We start from the raw sequence: 22718 nt of genomic DNA on the forward strand, positions 1-22718 counted from the left end.
TTTCAGTAGTTTTAGGAGTCATATAGATTTTATTATCATAGATGATATAGAAGATTGTATGTTTTGATATTTTGAATAATTAAGACATACTCATTAATGAATGCTTTGGACCATTTTATATTTCTGACCAGGGTCATTATATGGCTATGAGTAGTTTATGAATTATGTACTTTCTATATATATTATTCTTCAGTAAAATGTGGAAAAGCATAGCTATACTGGTTTGAAGTATATAGAATAATCTTCTTTTATTTTTTACTAAATTTTTACATATTTACATATGTACATATGTATTTGCACATATACATATGTAAATATGTATTTTACATATTTACTAAAACCAAGAGTGAATATATAAAATAAATAGAACCAATAAGGCAATTTTTAACATCACAACAAAAACTTTTACTCTAGGAATTATGTAGGCTGGCATCTTTTAGAAGTAAAGCAATATCAGAAAGCAGTAAGTTAAAATTGTAGATGATGGGTGATAACAGACAAATGCTAGATAGATAGATAGATAGATAGATTGTTCTAAAATAGTGTATGTCTGTCCCTCATTTTCTCTCCTGAGAGTAGTGTTAGGGATTTGGCTTTAAAGACCTTCTAATGAACTGTATCTTCAAGTTCATACCTATTGCTCCAGTCTAGATTTTTTTACTTTTTTTGGATTGTTGTTTTAATCTATCTACAGTACTTAAATATGTTCCATTATTCTTCGCAAACTTAGGCTTATGAGTAATCCTTCACTGTTTGTTTTTATTATATATAACCTCCTTTCCTTCAGGTAGCTTTCCAAATACAGAATGCTGCAGAGAATCTCTGAATCACTTTTTATTGCAGAAATTGGATCATGATTTTATTTTTAGCAAATGGCTTGTTGCTCTGCTCAGTCTGATGTATTGTCCAATTTATCTTCCCACATTTCACAGCAAAAGACTAATTGCATAGTGAATGCAATATTGTGGGATATTGGAAAAAATGCACATGAATCTACATCTATAAATCATTGGTCCAAAGTCTTTATCTCCAGATCTGTGAGGCATATTATCAATCTCAAGTGAACCATAAAATAGTTACTGTGTCGTTGCCCTGGGTGAAAGTAATTGATGACACTGTTAGCAGGTTTGTGGCCGAGGAAAAGCTATGTAATTTCCAAGCCTTTGAATCTATAGCCATGGAAACCATGGAATGGAGTAAATGTACCAAAGATTGGTGACTTCTCTATTAAAGATGGAGAACATGAGGCATATAATTTGGGATCCTCAAACATGTTCTCTGTATATTTTTGTTCCTAGGCCTTTTCATAAACATGTTCTAACTTCCTTATCCCGTCCCCACTGTTTATCTGTATAATATAGAGAGTGATTGAAAATCACTGCTTACTTATCCTTTAAGATACAACTTGTGTTTCCACTTCCTTATATATTTTCTTGGACTTTTTTGTTTTCCTTTTATTAATTTTTAGTCTACTTATCTCAAACAGGTTACTTAGGATTTAATAATTTATGTCCATATACTGGTCTCATCCTTTTTCAGCAGTTTAATCTCAAATTAATTTACATTTTTTACATGGTATTAACTTGGTGTATACTTATTATTCACTCATATTTAAAACATTTGTTGAGTGCTTTAGTATGCACCAGGCGAGATTGGTTGATCGATTGGTCCCTTTGTTTTCTATTCTATTAATATTTACTGAATGTGTACTATATGTATGAGACAAAATGGGTAGTATATACCCATATATACACCCATATATATATATATACATGTATATATATATATATAGAGAGAGAATAACAGATACACTGGGCATATATACACCCATATATATATATATATATATATATATATATACACATATGTATATGTATATATATAGAGAGAGAATAACAGACACACTGGGCATATCTACCTAAAGAATTCTAGTATAAGAAAGGAAACCATAGCAAATTTCCATTTTCATGAGCGTCCCTAGGCTGCCTGAGAGAAATAGTGAAGGGGATTGTGAGACTAAAAACGGTCTTTCAGTCCCGCATCAGATGTCCTGTAGTGGGGAAGGAGCATAAAGGTGTTCTGCTTTGTGTTTTCTAGGGAGAGGTGGAGCTCTGGTAATTTAGAGAGCTATTAAATTGGGGGGGGGGACCAAATACACATGCCCAGTGCTGGCATGCATAGATAGAGCAGTATGGAATCACTTACAAGAATTTCATGTAATTCTACTCCAGTGTCCAGTTCCTGTCTACATCTTCACCTTCATCTTCTACTCTTGCTTAATGTCGTGAGCTTCCTCAAAATCACTCTAAAAAGATATTTCTATCTCCCTTCCTTTACTTATGTAGTTTCCCATTACAAGGATACCCATCCTGCTCCCTTGTCATTCTTCACCTTGCTGAAACTTGTTGGAGTTTGTCAGGTCTGGCCAGTAAACCCCGAGATGGTGAATGAAAAGATTACTCCAGACACTGAAGTAGGAGAAAGCAGAGAACCTGGGGACCAGACACTCTAGTGGTGAAGCTCTAACCTCCATTTTTATTATGCATGTTATCAAAGACTGAAGATCAGAAAGGAATATAATGCTTCAGTAACAAGGACGGTGGCATTTACATGCATTGTAAGGTTAGAACTTTCTGAGTCTGTGGCTTGCAGGCAGGGAGTAGGTAACTGTTAAGGATTTATATCTAACCTGTCCCCTGGGAGATAGTATTGGGCCACAAATAGGATCTGGCTGTTTTCAGCCCAGAAACCTAAAAGGAGGCCCAGTTTTCTGGTCACTCTTTGCTTTTCAACTAGCTTTTCCCAAGGAAGAATGTGTTTATCATATTTTAGCTAGCCAGGCATTCTTCTGGTCATTCCTTCTTTGCTTTATAATTAACCTCTGCCAAGGAGGATTGTATTTATCATATCATACCTAGCGAGGCATTGTGAATTCATGCAGGATTTAACCTCCTCCATACATCTTTACTAATCAGATGGGGTTAGCTGCCTCTGAGTTTAAGTGACATCTACGAATATTTCCAACACAGACCTCTACCCAATGAATTAGAGTACTGCACTAATCCTAGAGCAGGAACACTTTTATTCTTTTGTATAAGAGCTTGGTAAGAACTGGAATGATTCAAATAGATGGTTCTGTAATTCCAGTTTAGAGGATAAGACGTGGGACACCTGGGTAGCTCAGTCGGTTAAGCATCTGCCTTCAGCTCCAGTCGTGATCCCAAGGTGCTGGGATGGAGTCCCGCATTGCATCAGACTCCCTGCTCAGTGGGGAGCCTGCTTCTCCCTCTGCCTGCTGCTCCCCATGTTTGGGCTCTCTCTGTCTCTCTGGCAAATAAATAAATAAAGTCTTTTAAAAAATGGAAGATAAGACATGTTCATAATGATTATGATACAGTGTATTCAGTTAAAATCTTCATCAAAGAAGTTCAGACAAAATGCTATGGAAATTCATTAGTTTGGATTCTTCATATATTGTGGTTCTCTAGACAGAAGGAATTTGATCTGTCTTCCTACTTCCTTTATTTTTTCCATAGTTAAGTTTTCCTTCTCCCAAATTGGATAATTTCCTTGTCATTTACAATCCCTGACAAAGAATTCATAAGCGCTAACCAACACCTGTTTTTCAGTTGAAGCACATTTCTTTTTTTTTTTTTTAAGATTTTATTTATTTATTTGAGAGAGAGAGAGCCCAAGAGCAGGGGGAGGTAGAAGCAGACTTCTCGTTGAGCAGGAAGCCCAACGATGGTCTGGATCCCAGGATGCTGGGATCATAACCTGAGCTGAAGGCAGGCGCTTAACCAATTGAGCCATTGTGAAGCACATTTCTTAAGTTAGTGGCAGAGTCAATAGAATTTACATTTTCTTACACAAGATTTGTTCTTTGTGATTAGAGGCACAAAAATAGTTTTGTGTTTCTTAATTGCATTTTTATATTGACATTTTGATGAATAAGTTCTACTTTTACAAATATTCTATTCGTTAATAATTTATCATGATATTGACAAACAATTGTATTTTGGTATTACATAATTTTAATAACAGTGACTTCCTATAGATGTTAATTTGATATTATTGAAACTCCTGTTTTTTTTTTTTTTAATTTAAATTCCAAATAGCTAACATACAGTGTAATACTAGTTTCAGGTGTATGGTATAGTGATTCAACACTTCCATTCAATACCTGGTTACTTACCACAACAAATGCACTCCTTAATTCCTATCATCTGTTTATCATTTGTTCTATATCTGTCTATCATCATTTGTATCTATCATTTGTTCTCTACAGGTAAGAGTCTGTTTCTTGGTTTCTTGGTTTGCCTCTCTATCTTTTTTCCCCTTTGTTCGTTTGTTTTATGTCTTAAGTTCCACATATGAGTGAAACCATATGGTATTAATCTTTCTCTGACTGACTTATTTTGCTTAGCATAATACTCTCTGACTCTATCCATGTCGTTGCAAATAGCAAGATTTCATTCTTTTTTATGGCTGAGTAATATTCCATTATATATATATATTCATACCATATCTTCTTCATCCATTCATCAATTGATGGACATAAGGGCTTTTTCCATAATTTGGCTATTGTAGGTAATGCTGCTATAAACATTGGGGTGCATGTATGCTTTGGAATTAGTATTTTGTATTCTTTAGGTAATTACCTAATTGTGCAATTGCTGGATCATAGGGTAGTTCTGTTTAACTTTTTGAGAAGCCTCCATACTGTTTTCTAGAGAGGCTGCACCAGTTTGCACTCCCACCAATAGTGTAAGAGGGTTACCTTTTCTCCACATCCTCACCAACACCTGTTGTTTCTTGTGTTGTTGGTTTTAGCCATTCTGACAGGTGTGAGGTGATATCTCATTGTAGTTTGATTTGTATTTCCCTGATGATGAATGATGTTGAGTATCATTTCATATGTCTGCTGGCCATGTGTATGTCTTCTTTGGAAAAAATGTCTATTACTGTCTTCTGCCTACTTCTTAATTGGATTATTTATTTTTGGGGTATTGAGTTTTATAACTTACTTATTTTTTTTTAAAGATTTTATTTATTCATTTTCGAGAGAGAGAGCATGAGCAGGGGGAGGAGCAGAGAGAGAAGAATAAACAGATTCCATGCTGAACATAGAGCCCAGCATGGTACCTGATCTCAAGATCCCATGATCATGACCAGAGACGAAATCAAGAGTTGGATGCTTAACTGACCAAGCTATCCAGGTGCTCCTTTAAGTTCTTTATATATTTTGGATACTAATCCTTTAACAGATATGTCATTTTCAAATATCTTTTCCCATTCTGTATCTGTGTTTTAGTTCTGTGCAAAAGCTTTTTATTTTGATGAAGTTCTACTACTTTATTCTTGCCTTTGTTTCCCTTGCCTTAGGAGACATATCTAGAAGTTGCTACAGCTGATGTCAGAAAGGTTGCTGCCTGTGTTCTCCTCTAGGATTTTGATGGTTTTCTGTCTCATGTTTGGATCTTTCATCCATTTTGAATTTATTTTTGTGTATGGTATAAGAAAATGGTCGTTTCATGATTTTGCATGTCGCTGTCCAGTTTTCACAACACCATTTGTTGAAGAGACTGTCTTTTTCCCATTGGATATTCTTTCCTGCTTTGTTGAAGATTAATTGACCATATAGTTGTGGGTTCATTTCTGGGTTTCCTATTCTGTTCTGTTAATATGTGTGTCTATATTTGTGTCAGTACGATACTGTTTTGATCACTACAGCTTTGAAATATAACTTGAAGTCTGAAATGGTGATACCTCCAGCTTTGCTCTTCTTTTTCAAGGTTGCTTTGGCTATTTGGGGGTCTTTTATGGTTTCTTACAAATTTTAGAATTGTTTGTTCCAGTTCTATGAAAAATGCTGTTGGTATTTTGATAGGGATTTCATTAAATGTATAGATTACAGAAAAGACGTTTTGACAATATTTGACAAATTTGTGTATCAGTTCTAGCTACTTTTTGGTGGAGTCTTTCAACAAATTGGATGACCTGGAAGAAATGGATGAATTCCTAGAAACATACAAACTTTCAAAACTGAAATAGGAAGAAATAGAAAACTTGAACAGAATAATAACCAGAAAAGAAATTGAATCCATAATCAAAAAACTCCCCAAAAACAAATCATAGGGCCAGAGCCAGATGGCTTCACAAGCAAGTTCTATCAAACATTTAAAGAAGAGTTAATACCTATTTTTCAAACTATTCCAAACTATTCCAAAAAATAGAAAAAGCTCATTCTATGAGGCCTGCATTACCCAGACACCAAAACGAGATAAAGACCCAACTAAAAAAAAAGAGAACTACAGGCCAATTTCCCTGATGAACATGGATGTAAAAAAATCTCACTAAAATAGTAGCAAACCAAATCCAATAATACCTTAAAAAATCATTCACCATGATCAAGTGGGATTTATTCCTGGGTTGTCAGGGTGGTTCACTATTCACAAATTAATCAACATGATATACCACATTAATCAAAGGAAGGTTTTCTTTTTCTTTTACTTTTTTTTTTTTTTAAGATTTTTATTTATTCAATTGACAGAGAGAGACACTGTAAGAGAGGGAGCACAAGCAGGAGGAGTAGAAGAGGGAGAAGCAGGCTTCCTGCAGAGCAGGGAGCCCGGTGCAGAGCTCAGGGCTGGATCCCAGGATGCTGGGATCATGGTCTGAGCCAAAGGCAGATGCTTAATGACTGAGCCACCCAGGCGCCCCTCAAAGAAAGATTAAGAACCAAATGATCTTCTCAATAGATGCAGAAAAACCATTTGACAAAGTACAACATTCGTTCATGATAAAAACCCTCAAAAAATAGGTTTAGAGGGAACATAGCTCAATATAAGAAACTTCTGGGTTTTTAAAAGACTTTTGAGGGAGAAGAGATGAGAAGAACTTACAAAACTTCAGTAGCACTTCAAGGTACAAATCCATTACTTTCCAAAGGAGGAAGTTAGAAAGCTTTCAATTATATCATGGAGTTTTTGTGTGAAATACCAAGAAAGATTTCCTGACAGTAAAATATGATACTCATGAGCAGGAAATGATAAACTGAAGCTTTAGAGCCTCATTGTTATTTTTTTAAAATTTATTTTATTTAAATTCAATTAACATTAGTTTATTGTTAGTTTTAGAGGTAGAGTTTAGTGATTCATCAGTTTCATATTCATATAACACTCACTGCTCAGTATATCAAGTCCCCTCCTTAATGCCCATCACCCAGTTACCCCATCCCCCACCCACCTCCCCTCCAGAAACCCTCAGTTTGTTTCCTATAGTTAAGAGTCTCTAGAGCCTCATTGCTATTAAAGAAACATGGAGATTCCTATCTGCTTAGAATGGCTAAAATTAGGTAATGTCTGCCAAGTATATGAGGTAGGGCAGAAAGGATGACATTAGCTGGGTGCCTTCTGGAAGAGTCTTTCAGGATCTTAGAAAGGTTTTTGAATTCTTTAAATGAATGAAGTAAAGTAATAACCTACAAGTGTCAACAATTCTTTTTGTTTTTGTTTATCCCTTGAGAAATTTTAGGGATTTAAATAAGGGTAACAGAAACTTAGTTCCTTCTTAGTGTTAAACAACAAAAATTCAGCTGAATAAATTTAAAGATTAAATTGGCTTTATTCAATGACTCATGAGTCATGAGAACAGAAGGGAGTTTTGTTAAATTGTAGAAAAGGAAAGTTTTTAAGGGCAGAAAGAGGGTGAAAAGAAATTTTTAGTAAAGATTGGATCTTCCTAAGGAGAATGGGAAAAGGGGGTCTATTGGGCAGATCATCTATAGGAATAATCAGGTAATGCCATATTGACTAGTCAAAGGTTACATTCCTAGGGGGGTAAAACTGAAATTAGGTTAATAAGTTTGGGTTGCTGATGCAGGTTTTAGCACAAGTGCCTCCATTTATGGGCTTGCTGTCTCTTCTTTAACAGTAGATACTTCCAACAAAGAAAATAATAACCGATATTTTATAGGAAAACAATTTGTCTAGTACTGATTGAGGTTATTGTATGTGCCAGTTCATAAAAATCAATCTTTATGCGAGTAAATATTTTTAAAGAGAATTTTATAAGTGTGTGTGGTAGGTCCTGATTGATGTCTATATCCCAATCCCCTGAACCTAAATATAGGAAAAGGGATTTTGCAGATGTAATTAAGATTGCTAATTAGCGGACTTAAAGAAGGGATTTTATTCTGAATTACCTGGGTGGGTCTAGTGTAATTACATGGACTCTTCAGTGGTAGAGGAAGACAGAAAACTCAGTAAAAGATGTGACCAGGGAAGATATAGGAGAGATTTGAAGCATGAGAGGAATTTGGCCCACAGATGCTGGCTTTGCTGATGGAAGAAGGGGGCCATGAGTCAAAGAATCAAGTGGTCTTTGAATAGCCACCAATTAAATGGAAATGCTAATTCTATAATGATAAGGAATTGAATTCTGCCAACAACTTGAATGAGCAAGCAAATGGATTCTCTCTAGAGATTCCAGATAAGAATGCAACCTGCTAACACCTTGATGAGATCCCTTGGACTTCTGACTTCTAGAACTCTAAGGTCATGAATGTGGGTTTTTTATACCGTGATGTTTGTGGCAGTTTGTTTTAGCAGCAATAGAAAACTAATACATCATGCAATCGTCTGTAATACATTTAATATTTATAATCCATGGCACAAAATGCACTCGTGAAATTTCATGCTTTTTTTTAGTTTTCTGATTTAAGAAAGATGGCTCAAAATATTAAGTGAAGGTAATTTAAAAAAAAATATTAAGTGAAGGTATAAATTTTCTCCCTATGCCCAAGGAAATGCAGTGTCTGAAGGATCACAGAACCATGGGAATTGCTTGAGGCCTCACAATCATTCCAGAGCAAAGAGATTTTCCTCTGTATTCAGGGCCCCATATGCCACAGAGAGTCTTCCGCATTGATGGATTATAGGATTTGGGATATTAGCAGAAGAGAATGCAGGAGGAGGGGAATAATGGTGCCTTCCTGGAAAGAGGCAGCAAAATTTGAAATAAAGACTTCATAAATGCACTGCTTCTCAAGTCAGAGAGGTTACACATATACCTACCTTTCAGCCATGTTTCTGATCTCTAAGACCTGTTGACAGTATTTGGAGAGAAATGGCACCTGAACTGCTTTGTCACACTTTCCACTTAGACCAGGCCTCCTTTCATCCTGGTTTGGCTGCCTTGTTACCTTCCTCATTTTGAGATATCAGTTGTTTGCCCATCATGCCACCTTTGTTCTGATCCACTCACTGGGAAGACCCAAGACAGCTCTAGATTGTGTGCACGTTGAAGTATGCCTGGTGCATACCTAAGCAGGTAATAGCTGGAAAATGTGTGTTGTAGTCTAATTTATGTCTGCTGTTTGGGCAGTTATTAGGATGGCTAGTTCTGGACATGTTTTCTGTGCTTCAATGTCAATATAAATGAATATATATATGCCATCTGGGACTATGCTTTCTCTACTTCATCCCTGAGTTCTCCAAAGAGAAGCAGCAACAGAAAATAGATACTAATTCTTGAACAATATGCCTCTGTTTTATGTAAACAGCTAAGTTACAGAAATAATAAACTAAGTTACAACTGTAGAAATTTCCTATGACCATACATAAGCAAAAAGGATTTCTTTTTTATGGTTGCTGATATTATGACTTTCCATCCTAATTACCTCAGGAATCTGTGTTCCCAGGAAAATGCAACACATAGAAACGTTGCATTTTAAACAAACATCATACAAATTTTTCCAAGCACAAAAACAAAGGTGCATATTGATCTCAGGTAGGAAAGTGAGTGAATTATTCTCTGCTATCACAAAACTTGAATGTGATGAAATAGGTTTTATTTACTGTATTGCTTTGATAAAAAAAGAATCATTCTGTTCTAACATGGAAAACAATGTGTAGTTAGGATATTTCTAAGAGTTTAGATTCTATTACAAATTCATTTTAACACTCTGTTTCACCACAATACTGAGTACTTTAAAGGGATTCTTTATTACAATATGATAAGCACATGAAATTTGCATTAAAGTTGTAAAGATTAACAGTGATTGAAATGTAGGTATGAAGCTTATATGCATTTTTTAAAATAGAGGGTGGAAATGAGGATTTATGAAAGCCATTTTTGGCGTCATGTTGAGAAAATCAACAATGAAAACAAGAGCACAGATGAAAACTGGATAGAAAAGTAAAAGCTTCTAGGCAATAATCATAGAATCCTTGGATCCAGTCATCCTGAAGCCAGGTCCTTTCTTAACTTTCCTCTTACATGAGTCAAAGGAGTATAATAACTTTTGTACAAGCTAATTTACATTCAATTTTGTCAGTTGCTCAATACAAACTCAGATCAAGTAGTCAATGCCCCTTCTACATAAATCACATAGTTTGGTGTTTAGGAAGATGCAAAGAGATGTGTATTATACCAAGATTTTAAGAATGAGAACATGTATGTGTAAAACAACTCATTCTTGCATCAGGATGTCTTGCCAAAGGCTTATATAAACAAAATGTATTAAAATACTTTCAGAAGGAGGAGCTGTATTTGTAGTTGGAGCTGTGAATAAAAGCTGAATGAATAAGATCAAGTATTCTCTACAATGGTTGGTATAATTTAAATGAGTAGAGGGAAAACATTTTTAAAATTCATGTTTTTGATGGATCTTAACTAGGACAGAGTCACATCTTATATGAAGGTTTGTTTCTAAAATCATTACAAAACACAAAAAAACAAAAAACAAAATAAATAAAACCCAAAACTGCCATCTAATGAAAATCACTCTTTTTAAAACATTATTATTTTTGAAAAGTTAGTATGGTATATCATTAAGGGTTTTTAGTAAGATTAAGACTCCCCATGGGTTTCCTGTGCTCTTAAACCCTGTATTCTTGTTCTTCCATTATGATCTTAGGTGGTGCTATAGGTCAGCATTTATCAGGACTTCCATGTGCAACCACTCAGACTGATAATGCATAAACATAAGGGCATCTTATTTAGACTTTGATGTGTGAGGCATCACTAGAATGATGCAATGTATAAATTGTGATAAACTGAATATATGATATTACATGTGTTTGATAGTTTCAGAAAACTATCTAACCTATAATTTGAAATAAATTAGGGTTGATGTTAGCATGCTCTGTTTAAGTAGAATTTAGAATGCTCTCACTTACTTATTCATGCAAAAATATTTCCTAAGAAATTACCTTGTTCCAGGAACTTCATTAAAGATACCATGGTAAACAATAGAGATATGATTGCTATATTCATTGAATTCACATTCTGATGGAAGACACTGTCAAATGGATGTTCTCATTGTGGATATGGATAAGTTCTACAAGTTATGGGGTACTGTGGGAACACAAAGAGGGCATTTAAACTGAAATCCAACTAATGAATCAGAACAAAAAGCTTTAACATGTAAGTTTCTTGTGTAATGGTACTTAGGGTTTACTTTTTGTTCTCTGATTTGGAAAAAGACAACAAAAGCCAATCAAAGAAATGAAAGATTCTGAGATTTTTCTGAAGTCCCAGAATCACAGCTTCTCACAGTCAGTTAACATAACAAATGCAGTGATTCTGCTAATTGGCTGTTGCTACATTTACTGTTATTTGTTGTCTCTGTTCACAACTAGTGTTCAACAAATCATTTTCTTTGTGGCAGATGTCGCTTAAGGGATGAATCCAAAGAACTGAAGTTCTAAAAAACCATCCATTTCCTATTGTAGTGTACCCCCTTCATGAGCAAACCAATCAGAGCCATTTAGATTGTACTTAAAAATTTATGAAAATATTTGAAAATATCCAAATGAGTAAAAACTCCACAGTTTGTCAATATAACACATTAAATTGAAAAATAAAACAATATAGAATTAAGGCTTTACAGGATGCTTTAAATAAATTGAGTAAGACATTTGAAATATTCAAAAGTACACAAAATACAAATACATATGCAAAAATTCTTAAAGGGTGAAATTAACTCATTACATGGAAGATGTTTTATATTTTAGCAAAATGAATTCTTCAAATACTTTGTTAGGTGAATTAAACATTAGATGGATTTGTATTTAATTACAGGACTTTAATTATATTGACCTAGAGCCCAAATTGAGCAAGATCTTAAAGGATTGATTGGGTTTTAAATAGAAGATTAGTGGTGAGAGAATTCAATAAAAGAAATGCATGGCATGTATCAACAGAGTTGGGGCTTTGCCAGCTGGGTGAGGTTTCTAGTGTGTGCAGAATAGTTAATGAGAGAAAATGTAAGTGGGGCCCAAACAGTAAGAAGTTGAAATGACTACTGTATAAATCTCCAAAATGAATTTTGTACCATGAAGAGGAAAGTATGCAGTATTGATGCATTTATGCTATGTGGACCTTCCAATACAGTGGGGGAAGACACACATTCATTATTGAGCATGTACTAGATAATAGCCACTTTTCTACACTGTGAATAGTGAGTAAAACAGAAAAAGGTACCTGCCTTCTTAGACCCTATATCCTATTTTAAAGGTAATATAATTCCAATTATGATGAAAGTTTTGGGGAAGAGCAGTGAAGAGAGAGTAGGATTCAGTTTATAAGAGACCAGAAAGTAGAGAGAAAATCAATTATTGTTTTATGATCAGCTGAGGACTAAAATAGTGAATGATAAATAGGATAGACAGATAGTCTTATTGATGTGATTTTGAATGTCACCAGTATCACTGAGTAGTTAAATAAGATTCTTTGGACAGTATGTATATCTCCAAATAACACAAGTCCAGGAAATGAAGTTGAAAGATGGTCGTAATAAATTGTGGAGTGTATTCTTATTGTGGAATGAGGGATGGACTTCCTATTGTTTCCTGAATCACATCTTTTAGGTCTTACTGTAAAGTTGACAATTAGAGGCAATTATTTTATGAGAAAAAAACTAGATAACCCTAGTCATTTCCAGATTAAATTAGGTTTCAACTCATTAAAAAAATTGACATCTTGCCCCTCTCTCTCTTCTTCCTTGGGGTTGATGTTTTCCTTTTCCACAGCTCAGCAGGAAAGGGAGTATCTGCTTTTTTTTTTTTCTTTAAGATTTTATTTATTTGAGAGAGATTGAGAGCACAGAAGGAGAGTGAGAGAGAAAGAAGCAGACTCCCTGTTGCACAGAGAGCCCAATGTGGTCTTCAATCCCAGGACCCTGGGGTTCTGACCTGTGCCAAAGGCAGATGCTTAACCACCTGAGGTACCCAAGTGCCCTGTGAGTGTCTGCTTCTCAGTCCATTTAATGCTGTGGCTGACCCACCTAAGAGTTTCATTATTTTCTTATGGTGACATGGATACATTTTGTGGTTTCAGGTGGAAAGAAGATTCAAAAGTAAAAATTAAATTTAGTTTTAAAAAAATAAAAAATATGTTTTTGCATATGTAATTTTATGCATTTAAATTTACACTCACTGTACTAAGTATTTACTAAAACCATTACAGAAAGGGAAGAGTTTGCTGAAAATTAGCAGATACCAATAATGATGGGGATAAAATAGTATAAATGAATTTCCATATTCTCCAAAAGAAGTAAGTTGTTGGTAGGATATGTAGGAAAGATGGGAAGCAGAGGAAAGTTCAGTTTTTTGGGAATATCCATTTTGTAAAGACAAGACATACTGAGTTTGCAGTAAGAAATGGAGGACAAATGAGGAAGGGAGACAAGAACCTAAACTTGTACATTGTCACCCCTATAGCTTACCTTAACCAGACCCACAGTGCTCAGCTTCAACTAGGCTTTAAACTGATTTCACTTGCTCACCATCTAGTTGCTGTCACATAGTAGCAGTGTGAGGTCCTTTGTGTGTGACATTCCTGTATAACATATGGACAATGTGTGAAGAAGCCGTGGGTTATAGTTTAAGAAACTGAACCCAACACTAAGAAGCTGGGTGATGAAGCTTTCTAAAGGGAGTATTTGCTACTTATGTGTAAATACACTATACGTTTCAAGCTGATATTGTTAGGGTATAAAATATTTGGCAGGACCTCATCTGGGACAGGTTGAATACTGTCACTTCCAATCTAAACATAGTTCCCTTGAAGAACTGAGGAGACTACAGAAGCCCAGTTCACACACTATCATCCAGCTTCGTATCTCCTGTTGAGATTTGCTCAGAATTCGTCTTTTGTGTTAATAGCAGTAAACTATAACCTCTGTAGGTTGTACATGTCAAATGCTCATTTCCATCAAGCCTCATCTCAGTACTCTGTGGGGCGTTGACAAAACATCACAGAAACTGGCTCACATGGACAATTTAATGCAACCCTTAATGACTTCCTCAGCATGTATCACTTGTATCTTTGTCTGGTGGGCCACCCTTATCTGTATTTTCACTTCTGTTACCTGTTTACAAAATGTATTTCACTGTCTTATGGATTACATTGTGACAGTTTATGTGTTTAAAAAACTTTTACATGGGTCTCTTATTTCTCAGATTCTACCTTTCAATAATATTTACACTTAAATTCCATTTGAACAAATAATTTATTTTCCTTTGGAAATGTGGACACCACAGAGAGAGATAGTGGTCTTTAGTGAGGGGCAGAAATTAGTCATCAGGAACCATAAAGTCTAGTCATAGTGTTCATCCCATTTGTTTTGCTGTGGTATCTGTGACCCAATCATAGTCTTCAAATGTTCACTCCATTTTCCACTGTGCTATCTCCTCAGCTAACTTCTTAAGTCTCTGATAGAGACAGTTCAGCTGGAGAAGGTTCACCTGCTTTCCAGTGACACTTAGGCTTCAGGACTCAGGGGATTCAGGATGTGGATATCACATTTCTCTCTGACCAAGATACTAGACTTTGTCATTCCTAATCTATTGTTAACACATGACCCTGACATGAGAAATTTCTCCAAAGACTTCTGGCCCTCAGAATTCAGCAGAGAATTAAGGTGGTTTTAGGTCATTCTCAGCCCTCACCTCCATCTAGAGACTCACCCAAGAGCGGTGGGAGAATTCAGAGGCATTGTGACCAACATTGAAACATCAACTCTTTTCCCTTCCTCCATCTTGGAGAATCTTGCATGCATGTGTAGTTCCTTTAAGAGAGAATTATTACTATCTCTGCTTCATGGTGTCTTCTCCTAAATCTTTCCTTCTTACATCTAATGGTGATAACTTTACAACTTGGCCCATTTGGGCCAATAGTGACCTTATATCTTTCAACCCAAATGAAAGATGGTAAAATCTTCCCGTGGTTCTCTAACCAAGTCTCTGCCCTCTTCTCTCTCTCTCACTGCCAATTGAAAAAAATAATAATAATAATGCATAGTCAGTGTCTTGTCTTCCCTTCCATTCTTACACTCTGTTGTCAAGGTTGTCCTCCTGATGCTGACTGCATTAGGTTACTCCTTTATCATAAAATCATTATTGGCTTCCCATTGCCTACAGAAGAGTGCTTAGTCTCATTGCTTACAAATTCATACTCCTAAATAATCTGACCCATTTGTCTTCTCAACTCTACTTTCCACCATTCCATTTAATTTCAACCCTCTTGGCAAATTTCAATTCCTTAATATGTTTCAATTCCTTAATATGTTTCATATATGTATTTTTTGCAGCCATTCCTCCATGCTCTATTAAGTGCCAGAAGATGCCTTTATTTTTTTTTAAGATTTTATTTATTTATTTATTTGACAGAGAGAGAGAGAATGATCACAAGTAGGCAGAAAGGCAGGCAGAGAAAGAGAAGAGGAAGCAGGCTCCCTGCTGAGCAGAGAGCCCAATGCGGGGCTTGATCCCAGGACCCTGGGCTCGTGACCTGAGCGGAAGGCAGCGGCTTGACCCACCGAGCCACCCAGGCGCCCCCAGAAAATGTCTTTATGTTACCATTTTCAAAATATGTTCTAATTTTAGTGAACTTTCAGGAGTCAGCTAAAATTTTTCCTCAGATTGTCAACACACACACACACACACACACACACACACACACACACACACAGAAACTCTTACATCCAAGCTGCCACAATCCTGTCCTCATTCTTCTCTTAGTTGCTTATTCTACATCCTATAATATATTAATTGAAGCCCACGTCAGCTCCTGTGTTCAACTACATTTTATGTTTCTTAAGTTGAAAAAATTTTCCTTAATCCTTATATTCCCAGAAAAATAATTAATAATGTATAAAGTGTAAAATAGTCAATAGATGTTTATGATAAAAGTAATTAATTTAGTTTTGTTAACTGTTTCCTTTGCTGTGCAAAAGCTTTTGATCTTGATAAAATCCCAAAAGTTCATTTTTGCCCTTGCTTCCCTTGCCTTTGGTGATGTTCCTAGGAAGATGTTGCTGCGGCTGAGGTCGAAGAGGTTGCTGCCTGTGTTCTCCTCGAGGATTTTGATGGATTCCTTTCTCACATTGAGATCCTTCATCCATTTTGAGTCTATTTTCGTGTGTGGTGTAAGGAAATGATCCAATTTCATTTTTCTGCATGTGGCTGTCCAATTTTCCCAACACCATTTATTGAAGAGGCTGTCTTTTTTCCATTGGACATTCTTTCCTGCTTTGTCGAAGATGAGTTGACCATAGAGTTGAGGGTCCATTTCTGGGCTCTCTATTCTGTTCCATTGATCTATGTGTCTGTTTTTGTGCCAGTACCATGCTGTCTTGATGATGACAGCTTTGTAATAGAGCTTGAAGTCCGGAATTGTGATGCCACCAACTTTGGCTTTCTTTTTCAATATTCCTTTGGCTATTCGAGGTCTTTTCTGGTTCCATATAAATTTTAGGATTATTTGTTCCATTTCTTTGAAAAAAATGGATGGGACTTTGATAGGAATTGCATTAAATGTGTAGATTGCTTTAGGTAGCATAGACATTTTCACAATATTTATTCTTCCAATCCAGGAGCATGGAACATTTTTCCATTTCTTTGTGTCTTGCTCAATTTCTTTCATGAGTACTTTATAGTTTTCTGAGTATAGATTCTTAGTCTCTTTGGTTAGGTTTATTCCTAGGTATCTTATAGTTTTGGGTGCAATTGTAAATGGGATGGACTCCTTAATTTCTCTTTCTTCTGTCTTGTTGTTGGTGTAGAGAAATGCAACTGATTTCTGTGCATTGATTTTATATCCTGACACTTTACTGAATTCCTGTACAAGTTCTAGCAGTTTTGGAGTGGAGTCTTTTGGGTTTTCCACATATAGTATCATATCATCTGCAAAGAGTGATAGTTTGACTTCTTCTTTGCTGATTTGGATGCCTTTAATTTCCTTTTGTTGTCTGATTGCTGAGGCTAGGACTTCTAGTACTATGTTGAATAGCAGTGGTGATAACGGACATCCCTGCCGTGTTCCTGACCTTAGTGGAAAAGCTTTCAGTTTTTCTCCATTGAGAATGATATTTGCGGTGGGTTTTTCATAGATGGCTTTGATAATATTGAGGTATGTGCCGTCTATCCCTACACTTTGAAGAGTTTTGATAAGGAAGGGCTGCTGTACTTTGTCAAATGCTTTTTCAGCATCTATGGAGAGTATCTATGGTTCTTGTTCTTTCTTTTATTAATGTGACTGACAGAATGGGAGAAGATATTTGCAAATGACATATCAGATAAAGGGCTAGTGTCCAAAATCTATAAAGAACTTAGCAAACTCAACACTCAAAGAACAAATAATCCAATCAAGAAATGGGCAGAGGACATGAACAGACATTTCTGCAAAGAAGACATCCAGATGGCCAACAGACACATGAAAAAGTGCTCCATATCACTCGGCATCAGGGAAATACAAATCAAAACCACCATGAGATATCACCTCACACCAGTCAGAATGGCTAAAATGAACAAGTCAGGAAATGACAGATGCTGGCGAGGATGCGGAGAAAGGGGAACCCTCCTACACTGTTGGTGGGAATGCAAGCTGGTGCAACCACTCTGGAAAACAGCATGGAGGTTCCTCAAAATGTTGAAAATAGAACTACCCTATGACCCAGCAATTGCACTGCTGGGTATTTACCCTAAAGATACAAACGTAGTGATCCGAAGGGGCACGTGCACCCGAATGTTTATAGCAGCAATGTCTACAATAGCCAAACTATGGAAAGAACCTAGATGTCCATCTACAGACGAATGGATAAAGAAGATGTGGTATATATACACAATGGAATACTATGCAGCCATCAAAAGAAATGAAATCTTGCCATTTGCGACGACGTGGATGGAACTAGAGGGTATCATGCTTAGCGAAATAAGTCAATCGGAGAAAGACAACTATCATATGATCTCCCTGATATGAGGGAGAGGAGATGCAACATGGGGGGTTGAGGGGGTAGGAGAAGAGTAAATGAAACAAGATGGGATTGGGAGGGAGACAAACCATAAGTGACTCTTAATCTCACAAAACAAACTGAGGGTTGATGGGGGGAGGGGGTTGGGAAAGGGGGGTGGGGTTATGGATATTGGGGAGGGTATGTGCTATGGTGAGTGCTGTGAAGTGTGTAAACCTGGCGATTCGCAGACCTGTACCCCTGGGGATAAAAATATATGTTTATAAAGCTGTAAAAAAAAAAAAAAAGAAAAAGAAAAAAGAAAGGATGAATACCCAAGTTTTGTAGCAACATGGACGGGACTGGAAGAGATTATGCTGAGTGAAATAAGTCAAGCAGAGAGAGTCAATTATCATATGGTTTCACTTATTTGTGGAGCATAACAAATAGCATGGAGGACAAGGGGAGATGGAGAGGAGAAGGGAGTTGAGGGAAATTGGAAGGGGAGGTGAACCATGAGAGACTATGGACTCTGAAAAACGATCTGAGAATTTTGAAGGGGTGGGGGGTGGGAGGTTGGGGGCACCAGGTGGTGGGTATTGTAGAGGGCATGGATTGCATGGAGCACTGGGTGTGGTGCAAAAATAATGAATACTGTTATGCTGAAAACATTAAAAAAAAGTAATTAATTTATATTTGAATTCTTTCTTTAATAGATTATTTTGGGGAACACCTGGGGGGTTCAGTTGGTTAACCATTTGACTCTTGATCTCAGTTCAGGTGTTGATCTCAGGATCACGAGTTCAAGACCTGCATTGGGCTCTGAGCTGGGCATTGAACCTACTTTAAAAAATAATAAACTAAATAAAATAAACAGATTGTTTGGTATTGCATCACAGGAAGATGATTTTGGTGAGCTTTTATTTTACCTAAACTAGTTGTATCATATTATGTGTGCATTTACATGTATGCACACACATCATTGCAGAACATATGAATGATTGATTTTGGCTTTAAACAATTTACAAGCTAGTCAACCATGTTCTAGTTTTTGGAAACTTTGCTTTAGGGAGTGATAGGAGGAAGGAAAAGGCTATGTTGTATTTTCAGTTGCTAATTTACTTCAGCTTTTGGAAAAAAAGAGAAAACCACTTAATACCTCACCATCATTTACACCATTCATTTAGTTTTACCTAGCAAGCTGGCAGTTTCAGGAGTATTCAACATTGTCAATCAGCCTATCAGTATGATATGGAAGAAGCAGTGCATGTCATTTTTAGGGCATCTCCTCTCCAATATGGTATAAGTTTATTAAGGCCATTTTTTTACTCATGAAATTATAATGAACCAGGTTTTCACACATTTTACAAGAATTGGCCTATGCAGCTTAAAAAATTAAGTTGAGCAATTTTGCTCACTTTGGCAGCACATATCCTAAAAAAAAATTAAGTTGGGCAAAATTAAAATAAAATTTAGTATAATTGTGTGTTATTTTAAATCCTTAAACTGAATGTGTAATATGAACTCCATGTGGTTATAAGTTGATTTGCTGAATTAAAGAAGGGGAAGAAGGTCCTGGTATGAAAAAAGAATGAAGTCTACAAAGGAAATTGTGGCTAGTTTAAGCCATGAAAAAAAATTAAAAGGAGAAAATAATATAACTGGTTTGGTATTAGTAAAATAATCTAAAAGGTGATAGAATAATCAGGAATTATAGTAGACAGAGGAAAAAAAGCAAGCAAATCAGTGAAATATAGTTTTATTGTCAAAGAAGTGAACATAATAGACCTAAGTTTTCTTAAAAGATCTTTACATCAGATGTAAGCTTATAGAGTCTGTATCATAAGAAAATGGTAAGAAAAACAGAAGCTGAAATAGCCCTACAAAGTAGGTTTCTCTTTTAAAGCATTTTAAAAAAATTTTCGTTTTTGTTTTACAATTGTTTGCCTATTAGTACTCTATCATATTTAGATTCAAGTTATAGAAACATTTTGTTAACAACTGTTGATGAGGCTTAATAATAATCTACCTCCTATATTATTTATCTTTATGAAAATTGCTGAGTTTTTCTCTTCGTTTCTTTTCATGGAGAAAAGGATGATTAGAAAGGCCACTTTCCTGAATATTGAACAGATGGATGAAAATAACTGAGTGATATTGAATGCTTTACGTACTGGCTAACCTAGCAAAATAGATTTAATATTTCTATAGGTCCTACGAGGTATCCTATCATTTCATTACTTTTATTTCTGGGAACAAAACTTTTCAAAATATTTAATGAAAGAAGTCAAAGTAGGCATTAGAGAAAGTATTAAGAGAAGGCATGCTCCCTGTTTTCCTGTGAGGCCCTCAATAAAGATCTCTTTTATTTCTTGGGCTCCAATATATTCAATTTTATTTTATGTCATAGAATCATATTTCAGTTATTTTAGTATGATTATGACATATACAGAATTTAGAAATATAAACTAGATGGATTAACAAGGCATTAATTATGCCATTGACTTAATATATTACTACAAGGAATTCATGTAACTCCTTTGGGTTATAATTTCCTAGGGTATTTATTTTTCTAACAGGAAAAAAAAGCACAGGATATTTTTTGAACGCTCTTTTCTTTAGCTAAAAGTCTATTCTGAAAGTCAGGCTTGTTTTGCAAAGTTATTCCTGGAGAAGATTGACTCAGAGGGCAGCATAACTTATATAACCATTACTCTGAATAAATGGTTCTCTTATGGGTTATACTAAGTTCATGATTTTTAAGCACTTACGGCTTTCCTTGAACCCAACACACTTGACAAAACATACGTTAGGGAGAATTCAAGTTAACATGTTATGTTAAAAGGATTTATAAAATATATTATAGACATCTTACATATTTATTAATATTAATGAGTTGTACACTTTGAATTTTGAAGAAACTGAAATTTCCCAGTGGGAACAGGCATAATGGCAAAGTTGAGTAGTAGAGACAAGGGTTCTAGACTCGTGTGGACTTGACTTAATCATGACCTCTGGTGTCAGTTTTCTATGTTGTAAAAAGAGGAAGTTGGAATAGTTGATGTATAAGGTCTCTTATAGATGTGTACGTCTAAAATTTAAGTTGTTTTATCTATAAATTTAAAAATATTAATAATCATTGTATTTAGAATATATTTGGATTTTAAAAAGTTGTGAAAGAATATCAATCACTATTACCCTTGTTAGTAACATCTTATATTAGTGTGAAATACAGGTCACATTTGAGGGACTAATGGATACATAATTATTAACTAAAGTTTATATTTTTAGTTAGATTTCCTTAATTCTTATCTAATGGTCTTCTTTTTATATTCCAGCATCTCATATAGGATACCATATTATATTTAGTTAGTCATCACATCTCCTTGGGCTCCTCTTGACTGTGATCCCAGATTTTCCTTGTTTTTGATTACATGGACAGATTGTTTTTATTTATTTGTTTTTTTGACATTGACAATTTTGAAAAGTAGGGAAGTATTTTATGGAATTTTTTTCTGTTGGGATTTGTCTGTGTTTCTTTTGTGACTAGGCTGAGGGCCTAGGTTTTTAAGAAGGCCACGGAAGTAAAGTGTCAATGTCACCACATCACATCAAAGGTACATACTATCAACATGATTTATCACTGTCAATGTTAACCTTGATGACCTGGTGTAGTGTTTCTTAACAATAAAGGTACTCCTTTTTCTGCCTTTCTATATTCTCTCTTTGAAAGGAAGTCATTATGAGTAACCCATATTGAAGGAGTAAAGAGTTACACTCCACTTTCTTGATGGTGGAGTATCTACAATAATTTGCAATTCTACTGGATGGGAGATTTGTCTTATTTATTTGTTTGTTTATTCAATTATTTATATATCAGTGAGGACTCAGAGATATTTATTTTATAGTTTAGGTTATTATATAATATTACTTATTTATTCATAAACTTGTTCCAGCTTTGGTTATTGGAAGGTCTTTCAGTTGGCTGCTATGTCCCTTTGATATACCCACATCATTGTATGTGTATGTGTGTGAATGTGTATGTGTTTAAATACTTTTTGACTCTACAAAATGCTCCAAGTTCATATGTATTTATGCCTCAGTTCTATATAAGCCATTTATCCAAGAAGCCTGATTTTTTTAATTAGAAAATAGTATTAGAAACCAAAATCTGAGCACTAGTAGGTTTGTTGCTACTAGGCACCTTCAGCTAACAAAAAGAAATATATGCATACATACTAACATTCATTTATATAGCTATAAATATTTATAGCTTATATTTAAATTTTTGTCTATGTAGAAAATATTAAAATTACTGTTCATCTAAGTCATCTTAGAAATACAGTTTTACTATCAAAGAAGTAAACATAATAGACCTAAGTCTTCTTAAAAGATCTTCACATCAGGGGGCGTCTGGGTGGCTCAGTGGGTTAAAGCCTCTGCCTTCTGCTTGGGTCATGATCCCAGGGTCCTGGGATCG

This window comes from Lutra lutra, chromosome 2 (assembly GCF_902655055.1).
Source record: "Lutra lutra chromosome 2, mLutLut1.2, whole genome shotgun sequence".
NCBI lineage: Eukaryota > Metazoa > Chordata > Mammalia > Carnivora > Mustelidae > Lutra > Lutra lutra.